Source organism: Ochotona curzoniae, unplaced genomic scaffold (genome assembly GCF_017591425.1).
Source record: "Ochotona curzoniae isolate NIBS_2020 unplaced genomic scaffold, NIBS_Ocur_1.0 contig_4642, whole genome shotgun sequence".
NCBI lineage: Eukaryota > Metazoa > Chordata > Mammalia > Lagomorpha > Ochotonidae > Ochotona > Ochotona curzoniae.
Genome location: NW_024466352.1, coordinates 219,051 through 234,867, shown reverse-complemented (window position 1 = coordinate 234,867; position 15,817 = coordinate 219,051).

The window sequence follows — 15,817 nt, the reverse complement described above, 5'->3', positions numbered from 1 at the left end:
AGTGTACGCAAATAACACCAAGATGGAAGAAGATCTAACCAACAGGATACCATTCAAAATAGCAGAGAGAAGTATGAAGTATTTGGGAATAAATCTAACCAAAAGCGTAGGAGACCTATTCGAAGAAAACTACAAACTATTTAAAAAGGAAATTGAACAAAACCTCAAAAGATGGAATAACATCCCGTGCTCCTGGATAGGCAAAATCAATATCATTAAAATGTCTATACTACCACAAGCAATATACATTTTCAACGCAATTCCAATCAAATTGCCCAAAACATTCTTCACGGAACTGGATACAATGATTCAAAAGTTCATCTGGAAACACAAAAAACCACAAATAGCTAGAACCATCCTGAAAAATAAGAAGTTAGCAGGGGGAATCACAATCCCGGACCTCTGGACATACTATAGAGCAGTGGTTATCAAAACAGCCTGGTACTGGCACAAAGACAGAAAGGAAGATCAATGGAATAGAATAGAAGCACCAAAAGGGAACCCACACAAATACAGCCAATTAATCTTTGACAAAAAGACCAATGACAGTCCAAGCAAGTGGGAAGGCCTCTTTAGTAAATGTTGTTGGGACAACTGGCTGATAGCCTGTAGAAACAAAAAAATAGACCCACATCTATCACCATACACTAAGATCCAATCTACATGGATAAAAGACCTAAACCTACATCCAGAAACCTTCAAACTCTTGCAAGAAAATGTAGGAAATACCCTGCAAGACCTAGGAGTAGGTCCCGACTTTCTAAGAAGGACACCAAAAGCAATAGCAGTTGAGAACAGAATAAACAAATGGGACCTCATCAAACTAAGAAGCTTCTGTACAGCAAGGGAAACAATCAACAAAGTAAAAAAGCAACCCACAGAGTGGGAGAAGATCTTTGCACACGATATAGGCGATAGGGGGCTAATTTCCAGGATATACAAAGAACTTCAAAACAACCAAAAAACCAAAGCAAACAAACCACTCAAGAAATGGGCACGGGAAATGGGCAAACATTTCACAAAGGAACAAGTCCAAATGGCAAACAAACATATGAAAAAATGTTCCAGCTCCCTAGCAATAAGGGAAATCCAAATTAAAACATCGATGAGGTACCACCTAACACCAGTAAGATTGGCCCACATAAACAAGAACACCAACGACGCTTGCTGGCGAGGATGCGGGGAAAAGGGAACCCTACTCCACTGCTGGTGGAGCTGCAAATTGGTACAGCCTTTATGGAAATCAGTCTGGAGAACACTCAAACAACTCAAAATCTGGATACCATATGACCCAGCAATAGCACTCCTAGGAATATATCCAAAACACCTGTTTTACGACAAACCAACATGCATCCCTATGTTCATTGCAGCACAATCAGTAATTGCAAAAACATGGAAGCAACCGAAATGCCCATCAGCAGAAGATTGGATAAGAAAGCTTTGGTTCATCTACTCCATGGAATACTACTCAGCTATTAGAAAAAACAAAATGCAGTTCTTTGTGGCTAAATGGGCACAACTGGAAACTATAATGCTAAGGGAAATGAGTGAATCCCAAAAGATTAGATACCACATGTTTGCCTTGATTTAACGTGTAATTTTTTGTTTGGTTGTTTGTTATTTTTTGAACCTGTCATTGATACTGTCTCAACCCAGATGTCTCGAAGAATCGAACTTGCATTATTTTTAACATATTGTTTACCCAATACTATGTCAATTAATTCCATAATGTTGTATATTGATACTGAGGCCTTGTTGGGGCTTTTAACTGACCGGATCTTTACTCTGTTAGACCTATCTTCAGACCATAGAAGGTCTCCCCAAGAGGCCACTGAACTTATCTGGACAATAAGACGCTGAACTTTATGCTAGGCATGTGTTTGCAAGCAATGAATCTCAACTGAACTTGAACTATGGTTATGCAACAAGGTGGAGGAATCCACCATGGGGGGAGGGGTGTGGGAGGGGTGGGGGGAATCCCCAGCGCCTATAAAACTGTACTACATAATACAATGTAAGCAACAATAAAAAAAAAAAAAAGAAAAGACATGTATAAACAAGAAAGAGGCAGGGAGAAGATTTAAATTATAAAAAAAGACATAGAATTTGCAATTCCATTATTCTAAAATAAGGCTCTCAGGAAAAGGAGAGAGCGAGGGGTCCTTGGTGAAGAAATAACCTGTCCAAACTTTAGTCAAGCTGAAAGGAACAATAAGGCCATCTCGGTCAGCATGGAAGTTATGTTTGAGACCCTGGGATTCTGGCTCTAGTCCAGCCACTCTTCTCTGCAGACTTCTGAGGGAACAACATTAAACATCCTACCCCAGTCAGATTCCCCTTCATTCCATTCTAACCAGGGAATCTTCTTTTGCTTTTAGGTGACTGAGTTTGGAAGGAGTGTTGCTGTCCTCTTTCCTCTTTGTGTCGGTCACTCTGTATACCATTAATCTTTCTATGCCTTCCATTAGGAAACTTAAGGGCACATCACAAGCAAAACCAATGAAAAAAGGACAAACTCATTTTCAGTGAGGATTAGAAGACTGCAATCTTCAAACTCCCAGGAAGTAGAAGGTGAATGGAATATGAACTATTGCATTCAATCTTTCCAATGTAGCAAAGAAAACAGGTGAAATCAAACCACTGAGAAACTGGGCTTTGGGATATGTTGGGTTAAGCTACTGCTTAGGACACCTGCATCCCACTCTGCTTCCTATCCAATTTCTGGCTAACGCACCTGACAGGCAGCAGATGATGGCCCTGGCACTTAGATTCCTAACACACATGTGGGAGGCCCAAAAATGGAATTGATGGCACTTAATTTTGGCCTGACCTAGCCCTAGCTGCTGTGGAGAGGAGTTGGTGACTGCACCAATATGTAAAAGGCCTCTCTCTCTCTCTCTCTCCCTCTCTCTCTCTCTCTCTCTGTGTGTGTGTAATTCTCCCTCTGTGCTACTCTACTTTTAAAATAAAAGTATCTTTTTTTGAAAAAAGCACTGTTTCTACACTTACACAATTATAATCACATCATTCCACAGGTAATGTACTACATAGAATGGATGTGAATTTTATGAGAAATGCATATTCCTAGCATAAATTGTAACTAATAGATACTTATTAAGTACTCTCCTTTCTCCCTCCTACATTTTCACTTTTAAAAAATGAAGTATTATTACATTACCTGCATGTTGGTAAAACAGTGTGCCTTTTATTTCAACAGTTTTCTGAAGGCCTTTCTCTTCCAAATTTTTAAATTCTATTTCATAAATGTAAGCTATTTTCTACAAAATTCAATAGAGTATGGTCCATTAAATCTCAGTGCTTTGGTGTAAAAAGAGCATTACTTTTTCCTTTTTTACTGGAAGGGGCTTGTGGATCAGCCTTCTCAATAGTAGATTTGTTTCTGTCTGCCAAATAAGCCAGTTGAACTTGCTGTGCTAACTTTGGGAGCAGGTATGTATCACTGCTGTCCAGGAGCTAAGCCAGGTGTGGTCACTTGCTTGGGCTCCATTGTTGCTAACCTTTACGTTCATGACCTCATGCCATATAGAAACCACTTTTTCCCCAAAGTAGGATTAAACAGACAGCAATGAATAGGTCTTTGGGGATTGTGTGTGTGTGTGTATGAAAACTTTGCTTTAGGATTGTTTTCTCAGATTTAAAATAAGAGCTAGGGTACAGAAGAAAATATGTATGCTTCAAGATTCTACTGGATCTGTAGTAGATTTCCTCTAACGTCATTGCTCTGCTCTTCCATCAACATAAGGCAGCATGCTAAGCATGCCAACATTGCTCATTTGCATCCCCTTCCTTTTATCATTCATTTGCAGAATTGTCACACACTTGCTGCATTAATGCATAGGTTATGAGGACTGTGATTCTTCTCATCAGGGATTGCTGTTGCCTCGTAGGATTCTAAGGCAGCAACGGTAATGCTTGCAGGTGCATCTTCACTCTGTAACCTCCTTCTGGTTTCTGAACTGAGTCCTCTTCAGGACTGTTCGTTTTGACTCTCGCATCCACTCCCTGCCCTGAGGATTATGAATAATTGAAAACTGAACAGGGGCCTAATTTGGTATGCTCTGCGTGTCAGTTGGGGTTTGTATTCTCTAAAACATCAAGGTCCAAGTTTCAACGTTGTTGGGAATAATTGCTATTCCCCGGATGTGACACATCCCTCACAAATGAACAAGGGACACAGATGACTTCCCACAGCAAGCAGGGAGTAATTTTAAGTGTTCTTAATAAATGTCAAGGATGAGGAAGAGAATTTTATGGCCCTCTGCATCAAAAAACATCTTTTCTGGATGTTTTGAAAATGTTTTCACTTTACAAGGAGTTATAAAGCATTCGATCTAATACTCTGTTCTTTGTCTTCTGTGCATTTGTCTTGGATGACTGTCCTTCCTAGCCAATCGATCAGGGCAGGTTCCCACATTGTTATGAACTGAATGTCTCTCCACACTCTACATCATCTCCACAGGAAACTTATGTATGGAAGTCCCATTCAGCCAGTGTCGCAGAACGCAACCACATTTATGAACAGATTCTTTCAGAGGGAATTAGGTTAAAACTGGGTTATGGAGACAAACCTTAACGCAGCATAGCAAGTGTCCTTATAAAAGAAAGAAACTGGGATACAGACACCTACAAGAAGATAATGATGGAAAGACAAGAAGATTGACATATATGTCAGCTATTTATAAGCTAAGGAAAGAGGTCTGGAAGGACGTTTTCCCTCAGGACTGTCAAAAGGCACCAAACCTATTCAGAATTGGGGGAAATGAATGTGTTTTTAGGCCATCTGGCCCTAAGCATCTTATTATAGTAGCCTTAGCATATTAACACAGTACCGTCCCATTATCCCAAAGCTGATACACAAGCTTGGTGACTATCCTTCCTGTTCACTGTTTACTGAGCCAGGTGACTACACCTAACTCTATATGCAAAACTATGGAGTGCCTCATGGCCACCGGCAATCTCCCTCTGGCCCTGAATCTAAGGACTGTTTCTGATATTTGCTAGTCCTAATCTTCCTTGGATTCTCTGTGGAACCTGGCCTTAACAAGAACTGGATTGGAAAATTTCACTTAATTCTTAGCTCAGAAATTAGAACTAAATCGAAAAGCAACCAGAAACTGGTTCTTGAAAGAAGACAGGAAAAAATAGTGTTGTGTCTCCTAAGTTTACGGATGACTCCAGAAATATAATTCCAGAAACCAAGAAAACATATTGTTTTAGTACTTCTCTTCTTTCATAGTTCTTGCTCATTCCCTCTACCCAGGTTCTAGAGTTGGCCAAGACAAAGTTCTAGATGTGATCCTTGATCTGTGAAGTACTCCATGCTCCAAAATTATTTATTTATTCCTTCTACCATGTTTTCACTTCTTCAAAGCGCCTCCATTAAATTCAGCACAAACTGATCTCATCTGGTACCGGGAAAAGTGAAATTCAACTGAACTTGAATGCATGAATATATTCTCCATCACTCTACTCTTCCTGAAGGTATTTCTATTTTTTCCAAGGAGCTTTTATTAATTAATTTTTGAACCTTATTGTCTAGCTGATAGAAGTTCAGACAATATAGAAAAAAATTAAACAAAATTCTGGCTATAAATACACAGTAGACCTCGTCAAGGAAAATTCCCTCTGAACTGTATACCTAGTGCCATTATTCCTAACTGCCTCTTTATGTAGTCTCTTTCCCTGCCTCTGAATCAGACTCCAAAATATGCACGATTTTGTGACATTTGTTTTCTCTGAATGAAGGTAGATGAAGTCCCAAGAAAAAACAGGAACAGGGGCATCTGTTTTGTATACTTGTCCACGTTTTTAGGAATTCATTAATTCAGGAAGCATATATCAAAAGTCTACATTCTTCCATTTCCATACTGGCTATTTGGGACACAGGAATTAAACTATAGCCTCTGTGATATTCATTTTTAGGGGTATCCAAAGTTTATAAAACAATCTGAGTTGGGCCTCTGTTGGCCATTGCTGGATTATGACTGGCTGGTTGGGGAGGGTGATTCATAGCAAATGAGACAATGCTACAAAGAGTGATCAATGCCAACACTTAGAGACTGGTTGCTTACAATCATATTCCATGTGGGGTACTCTTGACAACGAATGATACTCTTCCTCTATCTGACACCTTTCCTCTACTGCTCTGTCTTTCAAAATATATTTCCTTTAAAAAAAAAAGGAAAAGGAAAATATGTATTGCTTGATATCATTTACATGTAGAAGCTTAAAAAAAGGGAAGTTAAGGGGCTCTGTTTGGGAGGCTAGTGCCTAAAGTCCTTACCTTGCATGTGCCAGGATCCCAGATGGAGGTCAGTTTGTGTCCCCGCCACCCCGAGTCCCATCCAGCTCCCTGCTTGTGACCTGGAAAAGCAGTAGAGGACGGCCCAAAGCCTTGGGACCCTGCACCCACGTGGGAGACCCGAAAGAAGCTCCTGGCTCATGGCTTCAGATTGGTTCAGCTGCCACCACTTGGGAGTGAATCAGTGGGTGGAAGATCTTCTTCGGTCTCTCCTCCTCTCTGTACATCTCCCTTACCAATATAAATAAGTAAATCTCTTTTTAAAATATAAATAAATAAATCTTTAAAAAAAAAAGGACAAATATGTGAAAATAGAGAATAAAATAGCAGTTACCAGTAGGTGGAGCTAGCAAATGTGAGTTGTAATGAAAAGGATACAATGCAGCAGATATGCAAAATGAATGAATCTAGAGATCTGATGTACAACTAAATGACGGAATTTACCAAACTACACTATATTAAAGGGTTTGCTGTGTAAGTATATTTCAGATGAATTTCAATTTAAAAAAAAACTTACTATGTGAGGTGAAAGATATGAAAATTTACCTCATTGTAGTGCCACTTTTATTTTTTTCTATTTTTTTTTTTTTACATTTTATTATTATTATCATTTTATGATACAGTTCCATAGGCTCCTGGCATTTCCCTTATACCAGCCCCAATTCATTCCCCCCCCCAACAAGTTCCTCTATATCATTACTAAATATAGTTCTTCATACACAGTCATATGTCCATCATTGCAGACATGGACAGTGGTAGAGAGTCCAGCACCCTATTGTCAAGATATACTAAACAGTTTCATTGCAAGTCCATCTTTGTCTGGAAGCAGAAATGCATACTGCATTGTATCCTCACATCTGGATGTTAGTCTCCATTTCACAGCTACTGCACATCCCCTTAAATGAAATGTCATAATACAAAATCAACAATAGAAAGAAAAATAGAAATTTACAATGCCATGAAGTTAAATGACATGTTACTAGATATGACTCCATTTCACAGCTACTATACATCCCCTTAAAAGAAATGCCACAAAACATAATCAGTATAAGGGAGAAAAAAAATGAACAACACCATGAAGTTCAATGACATGCTATTATTAAGTGACTAACATGTAGCTGAAGAAATGAAAATCAAGAACCTTCTTGAAGAAAGTGATGCCACTGCATGTTTAAGAGTCATTGAATGATTTAGGGCCTGGCACAGTGGCGCAAGTGGTTAAGTTCCTCGCCTTGCACGCCCGGGATCCCATATGGGCGCCGGTTCTATCCCAACAGCCCCGCTTCCCATCCAGCTCCCTGCCTGTGGCCTGGGAAAGCAGTCCAGGACGGCCCAAAGCTTTGGGAACCTGCACCCGCGTGGGAGACCCGGAAGAGGCTCCTGGCTTCGGATCGGCATAGCATCGGCCGTTGCGCTCACTTGGGGAATGAATCATCGGACGGAAGATCTTCCTCTCTGTCTCTCCTCTCTGTATATCCACCTTTCCAATAAAAAAATAATAAAAATAAATCTTTAAAAAAAGTCATTGAATGATTTAATCAGAAGAAAATGTTTTGAAGAGATGAAACCAACAGAAAACAACAAAACCCATGTGATTTAGTTTCTGCTGATTTTTGTCGGTGAAATGTGTCTCTTCTAGACAACAAATAGATGGCTTTGTTTTTAATCCAGTATACTAATCTGTGACATTTCATTGAGCTTAAGCAATTTACATTCAGAGTTAAATATACATAGGTGGTAATTTGGTCCTGTCATTTTAGAAATGGCTTGTTCATTGATTTAGTCTTCTGTTGTCATTTTACTGGGATGTTCTTCCCGTTTGCCTTTGTTTTGGTAGGTGCTATTCCTCTTCTCTGTCAAGAGAACATCTTGAAGCATCATTTATAGGGCAGGTTTGGAAGAGGCAAATTCTTTTAGCTTTTCTTGACTGTGGAAGAATTTGATTTCATTTTCAAAGATGAAAGAAAGCTTTGCTAGATATGTTATCCTTGGCAGACAGTTTTTTTCATTTAGAATCTAGAATATGTCACTCCATTCTCTTCTTGCCTGTAGAGTTTCCTGTGAGAGATCTCCTGTGAGTTTAATTGGCATTCCTTTATATGTCAATTGATGTTTTTTCACATGCACATTAAAGAAACTTTTTCCTTATGTTCAATTGAAGAGAGCTTGGTAATCATGTGTCTTGGTGAAGATTGCTTTTGATCAGGCCTGTTGGGAATTCTATGCCCCTCCTGGATCTTGTTTCCCAATTCTTTCTCAAGATTAGGGAAGTTTTCTTTATTATTTCATTAAATACAATTGCAAACTCAGTTTCTCTTTCTGCACCTTCTGGGACTCCCATAACTCTTATATTTGGCCTCTTAATAGTGTCTTTCAATTTGTGAATACTTTTTTTGGCTTCATCCAGCTCTGCTTCCAGCTTTTTGTTTGCTTCCCCGTGGTGACAGGAAATATGTTCCAATTCTGAGATTCTTTTTTCTGCTTGCTTCATTCTATTTTGGAGACGCTCCACTGTACTTTTAACTTGCTCTGCTGTGTTCTTTTCTGATAGATCAGCCTTGATTTGCTTTATTCTTCCTTATGTTCTTTTAACTCTTGTATGTGTTTCTCATTTTTGCTCAGAAGCTTTAAAATGAGTTTTATGCATTCTGTATGCCCCATTTTCTCGATGTCTTTCTCAGTTAATTCTGAGATTGGCATAGGATTTTTTTTTAAGATTTATTTTATTTTTATTGGAAAGGCAGATATGCAGAGAGGAGAGACAGAGAGGAAGATCTTCCGTCCGATGATTCACTCCCCAAGTGAGCGCAACGGTTGATGCTATGCCAATCCGAAGCCAGGAGCCTCTTCTGGGTCTCCCACGCGGGTGCAGTGTTGGGCCGTCCTTGACTGCTTTCCCGGGCCACAGGCAGGGAACTGGAAGGGAAGCAGGGCTGCCGGGATTAGAACCGTTGACCATATGAGATCCTGGGTATGCAAGGCGAGGAACTTAACCACTGTGCCACCGCGCCAGGCCCAGTATTTTGCTCCTTTGCACGGGAGTCTTCAACAATATTCACTGTACCTTTGTCTCTTCTTTGGCTCTTGATCATTGTCCTTCTGGTTAGCAGAGTCTTCTCCTTGCGGCAGGTTTCTAAGCTGTGTCACCCTCAGGTCTACAGTGCAATTTTACTTATGGCAGTTGGTACAGAACACTTTGCTTGCAGCCACTTGTGTCACAACCTCCAGTGAGTTCCACGTCTGGGTTCTTATGTTAGATTTCCACTGTGGCCTCCACAGCCCCAGCTCCTGGCTCACTACTCTCTACCTCCTGTGATACCGTGCTGAGGCTCCCTGTTGTTTCTGCAACCTTTCTCCCACTTCCAGTTGGAGCAGGTCCCAGGATTAGAGAGACACCAGGCGTCTTATCTCTAGTTAGGTTGTTGGTGGCACTGACCTTGCTGGAACCTGTTCGGTGCCACACAGACCCATATTGACCCATACAATGCCACAGTCGGTATTATTTTCTTGTGGGACCAGTCTATCCAATGATCTCAGGGCGTTTTCGCGAGCTCAGCACATGTGCAATTCACTGTTGTCTGCTGCAGTCCTAAAGCTATTACCACTGTGTTTAAAATGGTGCCTGATATACCAGTACTAGGGTTCTTGATCTGCTGGCCATCAGATCTGAGGGCTATCCAGACTTGTCTAGGATGGAACCTATAGAATGCCATGTTGATGCAGTTCACTGAGTCAGAAATTAGTTCACTCCCAGGTCAGCAATGCTCAGTCCTTTCCTTGGCCTTTGCCTCCTGAAACAAAATGGCGTCCAATTCAGCACTATGTGGGCTGACTATGAAATCCACTCTGTTTTCACACTGTCTGTTGGGATCTGCTGCTCTGTCTGCTCCTGGTCAAATCAAATGGACCAGCAGGACGGACAGTTCTTTTGTCTGGGTTCACCTCCCAAGCTCCCAGTGAAAGTCCCTTCCCACCTGGTTACTGGCGGAGTTCGGGCTGCTGGTGGAGTTCAGATCGCTGTTAGCTGATTGCCACTGGAGTATCAGTCAATGCAACACCTCACCATTGTGTCTGCTGCTTTCCTGTGTCTGTCAGTCTCCAGGTACCCCTCTGCTGTTGTTCTGTGCTCTCCTATTTTCTGGAATGTGTCCTCTCTGCTTCGTCCTGATTAAATGTTTCTCTGTCCATTTAAATGTGTCCTTAATCTATTCCACCCTGTTGATTCTCCTAGTGACAATTTTATTATCTGCATTTATGCTACAACATCAAGTTTAAATCACAATATATACACATATTTAAAACAAACGAATACTATAAAAAATAAGAAAAACATAATTACACTGGAACAACATTCCCGGGCAAATTTACCTATCAAAGTGAGGCTGCAGTAGCTGATTATGCCTTCATTATGGTGAATCTTAGTTTTTTTTTTTTTTTCCATGGCTAGCTGGCTTTTCATCCAAATCTGTTGGTTTCATTCCATAAGAGTCAGAAGAGGAACATGGAAGTCTGACATGTTAACTAATCTGTGCCAATGCCTCAGGAAACTTTGTTCTACTAAATGAAGTGGGTAAAGTAAAAATTTGTAAATGAAACACTGTATAATAAGAACACAGATTAATCAAAATTGGCCTTAATACACAAGCAATTGAGTGCTGTATGAAATATAAAAAAGGCTCCAAGACTCCAGAAAGATTGCAGATTTGACCTTTCATTTCTCCAGTGACACATTGGTCATTTAGGAGCATGTTATTTAACTTTATGTTGTAAATTTTCTGTTTTTCTCTCTGTTGCTGTTTTTTTTAAATGGCTTTTAATTTAAAGAGATGTGTATTAACTGTGTGGTCAAGACGATCACATACATTTATTATCACAATCTCCTCCTGCTGAATGGATCCCTTGGTCATTTCTTGTAATGCTTTTCACATCAAAGTCTATATTATCTGATGTAAGAAAGGCTACATGCACTCGTTTTTCCTTTCCATTAGCCTGGATTATTCTTTTCCATCCTTTCACTTTCAGTTTCCACATCTTCCTTGGTGAGATATGTCTCCTATAAGCATTAGATAAATGGATTTTGTTTTTTGATCCAGTCAGCCAAACTATGTTTGAATGGTGAGTTTAAGCCATTTTCATTAAGGACAGGTCTAATAGAGGTGAAGCCTTTGAGTTTTTGCTTGTAGTTGAAGAATTTTCTTTCATTTTCAAAGGAAACGAAAAGCTTTGCTGGGTGAGTTATTCTGAGCTAACAATTTTTTCCATTTAGGTTCTGGAATACTCCACTCCATTTTCTTCTGGCCTGTAGAATTTCCTCTTAGAGGTCAGCTGTCTGATTAGCGTTCCTCTACATGTTAATTGATTTATTTTTCATTTGCATATTTAAGTATCTTTTCCTTATGTTCAACTGAAGAGAGCTTGATTATGATAGATCATGGTAAAGATCAATTTTGGTCAATTCTATTGGAATTTTCTGTGCCCCTCCTGTGATTTGATTCACAATTCTTTCTTCATATTGGGGAAGTTTCATTTATTATTTCATTGAATACATCATTAAACTCAGCTTCTTTTTCTGTCCCCTTTTGTACTTAGATAACTCTTATATTCTCCCATAATTATTCTATTCAACTCTTCTGCGTCCCTTAACTCTTGGATGCTTTTCTTAGCTTGACTCAGTTCCTTGTGCAGCTTTTCTACTCTTTCAGAGTTATTGCAAAAGGTGTCTTCCAGTTCTGAGATTCTGTCTTCTGCCTTGCTTGCTTTATGGTTAATGTTTTCCACTGAATTTTTAATTTGTTGTATTGTGTGCTTCACTTCTAATAATTCAGCTTGATTTTGTTTCACTGTTGCCATTCCCTGTGTAACATATTCCTTGAACTCCTGTATGTGCTTCTCATTCTTTTTAAGAAGCTTTATAACAATTTTTAAAAAATATTTATCCAGCAGTTCCTCTGTGTCTTCTTCAGTGAATTTTTTTTTATATATTTCCATAGCCTCTGTGATTTTTCCCTCCTCCCACTGATTCCCCCATATTATAACAGTAGTATAGTCATTCAAAAACAGTCATAAGTCCATCGTTTTGTTGTTTAAGTTTATGCTGACATTGTAGGTATGGACAATGGTAAAGAGTCCAGCACTGTATTGTCAAGATATATTTCATAGTTTCATTGGAAGTCCATCTTTGACTTGGAAGTAGAGATGCATACTGCATTATGGCTTCAGATCTGGATATCACAGTTCCTATTACATAGTTACTATACATCCCTTAAATGAAATGCCATAAAACAAAATCAACAACAGGGAAAAAAGCAGAAAATTTACAATTCCATAAAGTGATATAACATGCTCCTGAATGACCACTGTGTCACTGAAGAAATGAAAAAGAAAATTGGAAATTTTCTTAAAGCAAATGATGCTGCTATATAACCTGAGACAGTAAAGAGATAAGAAAAAACTTTTGAAGAGATGGAAATAAAAAAGAAAGATATCAAAACCCATGAGATGTAGCAAAGACAGCATTGAAAAGGTTCTTGATCTTATGCTTCGCATGAATGTTGCTTTATATCGGGGAGAACATATATTGGTCCTTTCAGGATTGACGTTTTTCGCTGAGCATGATGGTCTCTTAGATTGACAGGGTTTGGTCCTTTGTCAGGGAGGTGTCGGTAATCTTATTCATTATGTCTTTGTCTCTTCTTTGATCTTGGTCATTGTATCTCTTATTGGTGAATTCTTCTCTTTGGGGCTGGTTTTTAAGATGTGTTTTCCACAGATCTACACATCAACCTTATTGGTCCTGTTCAGTAGCCAGTTTTTCATTTGCTATCGCTTGTGCCTCTCGCTACAGCGAGTTTCAGTCCTGGGCTCCCTGGCTAGACTTCCACCATGGTCTCGGAAGCCCTGGCTCCTGACTCACCGCTCTCCACCCCCTGTAATCCTGTGCTCTGACCGCATTGTTGCCTGCTCAGTCTTTCTCCCACTCCCCATTCTGGCCAGAACCATGATGAGTGAGATACCAGCTGTGGCTTTAACCTAAATCAGAGTTCTTAGTAGTGTCTACTGCATGAATTTTTTCTCTTTTCTTACTGGAACCTAGGTGCAACCTGAACACATTTTAAATGCAAAACCCATGGAATGCCAAGTCAGCATTACTTTCTTGTTTGGACCAATGAAACGTATTTGCGCCGAAAGTGAATTCGCCCCTGGCTTAGCGCATGTACAGTTTACTGTTGTCACTCCTCCAGATTTTTTGCCTCGGTTCACAAAATGGTGCCCATTGTGGCACGTGTTGGGGTCTGGGCCATGAAATCCACCCTGTTCCCACACCTGAAGGCTTGTGTTCTGTCACTCTGCTTCTGCCTGTGGTGAGATTAACCAAATCAGTGGGATCTGCAGTTCTATGATTGGACTCACCTCATGAGTTCCTCTTAGGCCTGTTCTCTCCTGTTTCCCGCTCTGCTTCTCCTTGGCTAATCCTTATCTATTTAAACCTGTCCTCCGCTCTGTTTCACCATCTTGAAACTCCTAGAATTTACATTTCTTTTTTTTTTCTAAAGATTTTATTTATTTTTATTGGAAAGTGAAATATACAGAGAGGAGGAGTGACAGAGAAAGATCATCCTCTGTCTCCTGATTCACTCTGCAACAGCCAGTGCTGTGCCAATCCAAAGCCAGGACCCAAACTGGCATCCATATGGGATCCTAGTACGTGCAAGGCGAGGACTTTAGCCACTAGTCTACTATGCTATGCCCTGGAATTTGCATCTCCAACAAGTTCCTAAAGGATGCTGGTAGTGCTGGTCCAGAAGCCATGTAATGAGAATGATTTTTCTGTGTTGGTGATTTCCACTCTGGTTGCCAATGGGAATCACAGGAGGATTTCAAAAATATATTGGTTCTGACCCAGCTGATCTCAGGTGTAACCTGAACATTGTTTAAGGCTCCTCAGGTGACTCTGGTGCAGCTAAGGTTAACATCTTCTGCAGAAGATCTGTGAAACTAATTAAGAACCATGACTCTGGGCTGTCAATATCCTGTGATATTTTTCTTCTCCTTACATCTTCATTGCTATCATTGTAATTCAAGATGTCTTCAGATCCTTTTTTGGATTATTGCAGTATTCACATGACTAGCTGCTCCACCTCTGAGTTTTCCATATCATCTCTACTTTAGCCTTTATATATAGTTTTTAATCCTGCTAACAAAAATGTTTGTATCACTTCTTTGATGAAGGGTAGATAAACTGTCTTGCATCAGTCAATATAATTCACATTACACATTCTAAAAAGTAATTGTCAAATTCCTGCAGCTCACCACAACTACATTCATTCCATAGCCCTATGGCTGTTTTCCTGGACAGTTCTTCAAGGGGTGGCTACAATTCCCCATCATTCCACCCTATGATCCATGAGGATTCCCTATGCTCCTATGCCAGATCACTGGCATTTATGCAACTGGCATGTGAATAGAAGGGTGTGGAAGATGATGCAGGATATTTTAGGGCATGGACCTGAAGTGATATACACCACTATGGCATAAGCTCATATTCTATCATCCAGAATAAGACTTATGGTCCCAGGTAAACATCAGGAATACAGACAGTATCTTCTCATGTGTCTATAGACAAAGCTAAATGCCAGGATGAATACATAGCATGGCCTGTAACATCTCTTATTGGGATAACACAAACACGCACACACATTGTAAGACTTTGTGTTTTGTAGGCAGTCACTAAATGCTCTCTTCATTGCATTCACTATAAAGCCTAAAGTCCTATTCTTGGTCTTCCAAGGTTTTAAGAATCTGTTCTTGCCTCCCCTTTCAGTATCAGCTTGCGATCTTTCCTTCAGGTGTTCCCTATCCCCATTTTATTTTCCCCAAAGCATCCCCCTCCGCCATTTTTTGGGGGGGCACTTGGAAAAGTTTTGCTATTCTTAAGTCTTTCCTACTAGCTTCTCAAAGCTCAGATTGAGTCAATATTTTCATACTCTTCTGTCCTTCCATCACTCTGGTTCCCAATTTGACATTCCGCATTCATAAACCTCATCTCATTGTAACTGTTTTACATGGTCCCGAGCATCTTCATTGTGAGACACTACAGGTGACAAGAGTATTTTTTTAGTAGGTCTAATACTAGCTTGATGTTTGGCACATATTGTCAGTGCTTGAATAAATGTTTAGTGAGATAAAGGAATCTTTATTTGCATAAAACTTAAAATCAATACATAGCCCAGCTCTTGGACCACTGAGCAACCAAAATTGTTACCACTGCTATTTAACATGGATGAGCCAAGAGCCTCCTACGTCACACATTCTTGTGTATTGAACTAGTAAATATCCCTTTCATACTACAAATGGGACACAGTATTAAAAATTCATTTTTGAATTGGCTTCTCAGTTTGCATATCTAATTGCTATGCAGGCTTTACCAGAATGAGACTCAAGAGAAATGAGTTTCAGTTAAGGCTGAGATTAAAAAATTTTAAATATATTCATATT